Source organism: Carlito syrichta, unplaced genomic scaffold (assembly GCF_000164805.1).
Source record: "Carlito syrichta isolate Samal-C Ts95f unplaced genomic scaffold, Tarsius_syrichta-2.0.1 Scaffold306949, whole genome shotgun sequence".
NCBI lineage: Eukaryota > Metazoa > Chordata > Mammalia > Primates > Tarsiidae > Carlito > Carlito syrichta.
In genome coordinates this window covers 194,094-196,579 of record NW_007251045.1, presented here as the reverse complement: position 1 = coordinate 196,579, position 2,486 = coordinate 194,094, and the positions used below count along the sequence as shown (strand labels likewise).

General features: G+C 65.4%; 1 protein-coding gene across 1 annotated transcript in view; it reads right to left on the bottom strand.

Moving 5' to 3' along the window:
- FLNC (filamin C) overlaps positions 1 to 2,486 on the bottom strand; it is a 32,875-nt gene that overhangs the window by 25,594 nt on the left and 4,795 nt on the right. The gene's annotated exons all lie outside the window — the stretch shown is intronic.

Here is a 2,486-nt window from a genome sequence, read left to right as displayed (position 1 = left end):
CAGCCCCGCCCCTTCCCCCTGGCTGCACTGCAGCACAATGGTTTGGCAGCTGGCAGATTCCATGACACACTCACTCCCGGCCTCCCGGTGCTTTCTCTCAAACACACAGACCCACGACACTTTCACAGTCTGGACGCCCTGTGCCCCCGGCCCCTTGCAACCCTGACAGCCTCCGAGGCCAGCGCTCACACACCCAGAAGTGCTTCTTGCAAACTGCAAACTGGAATCCGGCCCCTGGGAGAGGGGCCATGAGGCTTCTGGGGGGAGCTGGGAGGGGCTGTGCACGTGGGGAGGGTGGTCATTCATAGTTGCCGGGGAGAAAGTTTTCTCTTCAGCAACTGGCCCTGGGCCAGACAGCAAGTGGTCTGGCTTGGGGCGGGAGAGGGCGGCAGATCCCAGCGTCCCACTGTGGGAGCAATGACCTTCCTTTCCCTCTTCCCCCTCAGAGGCCATGCAGAGGAGCTCAGCTTCCCTGGGCCGGCCAGGCCACCCCTTCCTCCCTCAATCCCCGGCCTGGGGATACCCCCTGGGGGGTGGGAGGAGCCAGACAGCCAGTCCCCAGGCCACCCCAGGCCTCAAGGAGGGGGGAGGAGGAGAGAGGGCTGGGCCTAGGGAGGTGCCGGGACAGCTGCGGGCCCCTCCAGCCCCTCCCTTGCTGTTGGCTCCAGGAGAAGGTATAGCAACTGGGGAACAGCTGCGGGGAGAGCTGCCTCATAGGCCTCTTTGTTCGGAGGGGCCGGGGAGCTGCGGGGCCAGGCTGGGGGTGGTGGGGTACGAGGAAGGGCACCAGCTCCTTCATCCCAGGCTGAGTACCCCTCCTTCAGGGAGACTTCTCAGGCCCTGGACCCCACCCCACACTCTGATTCCCTCCTCCTAGAAGGAAAAGTGGGGAGTCCTACTGAAGTCCGGTGCTCAGAGGCTCCGTTTCAGTCCTAAGACGATGCCCCTGCACAACCGAGGAAGCAGGATGCCTCCCTCCCTGCCCTTTGCACCTCCGCAGGGTGGGGCCTCCCAGGCTGGTCCATGCCCCTTCCCCTCCAGCCCCAGCCTTGGGCCCAGTGGCTGAACTGCTGACAGCTTATCTCATCAGCACGAGGGAGCCACTTGGCCCCAGTGGGGACTGGCTCCCCTTCCTCTCAGCAGGATCCAAGGAGTGTCCCTCCCGCCCCTAAACTAGCTTTGCTTCTTCCCCTCGCTCTGAGCCGGCCCCTCCACCGAGGAGCCAAGGGGGCTGGAGCCAGGCACTGCCGTGGGGGAGGGGAGAGGTGCACTCAGGAAGGATGAGGCCTGGAGAGGGGCCGGCGCCCCTGCAGCCAGCCAGGAGGGGAGGGGACTGCTGAGCGGTTTCCCATCATGTCTTGCGGAGGCCTCAGTCTCTCCCTTTAGACCCCACCTGGGACAGTCAGTCCCGTCTTTCAAATCCCAGCCTGTTGGGGGTGCCGCCCCCCCCATCCCCTTCCCGTAGCCCTCACTACACACACCAGGGCCCCCTCCCCCATCCCTGCCCTCAGATTTGTCCTTCTGGAAAGCTCAGAGACATCTGCTGTGTCACGGAGGCAGGGCTATTTCCAGGGCAGGCGGGTGGGGTTGCGGGGGGTGGTATTGGGGCAGGAGGGGGTAAGGCCCGGGGAGGAGACTGGACAGGGCAAAGGGCCCCAGGCTGACCTCAGCTGCTAATTCAGGAGGCCTCAGGATGGCCCTGAGGGAGAGCTAGGCAGACCGAGTCTCTGGGACAGCTGGGATGTGGGGGCCCACCTGGGCCCATGTGAAGCTCCCCCCTCAGGGCCCTGGGATGCGCCATTCCAGGCACCCCTTTCCAAAAACGACAGCAGGGCTCTTAAGAACTCCCCACAGGGGTTGGGGGTCTTCTCCAGGCCCCCAGCCTGCAAGGATGACGGCAGGGCTGCGAGGGGAGGGCAGCCTCTAGCACGCAGAACCCGTCCTTGGCTTCCTGGCCCCCCAGCCTGGAGGGCCTCCCCACCCCCACCCTGTACTACACACCTTCCAAATCTGGTTACACTCAATGACTTCCTCCCTTCCACAGGCCTTCTCCTCCCTCCTGGCAGCCCAGACCGTTAGCTGCAGCCAATCCCAGGCTAGGGGGTGGGCTGGGGCCGGGTCTGGACGTGCAGGAGCCCCCTCTCGGGCAGGCTGCAACTGGGGCAGGCCAGGCAGGGGTTAAGGTTCCCTGCACTCGCTCAGTGCCTTTTTAGGTTTAGGAAGCTGGGCCCTGCCAGCCTTGGCCAGGGCCTGAACCCAACACATGCCGGCGGGGGGCTCGCTGGAGCTGCGGGCCACCAGCTGCCTCCACCCCAGAGCGTGGGGTGGTTGGGACCTGTTCTCAGCACGCTCTTCGCCTGTGGAGGGGCTCTGAAGCTGGGGAGCCACTGGCTTGGTGGGGGCGATGCCCCCAGGAATCAGCCACAGCCCCGGTCCTGTCCTCTTCAGCCGGCCTGGGGCCGCCCGATGGAAGGAAAGGGGGCAGG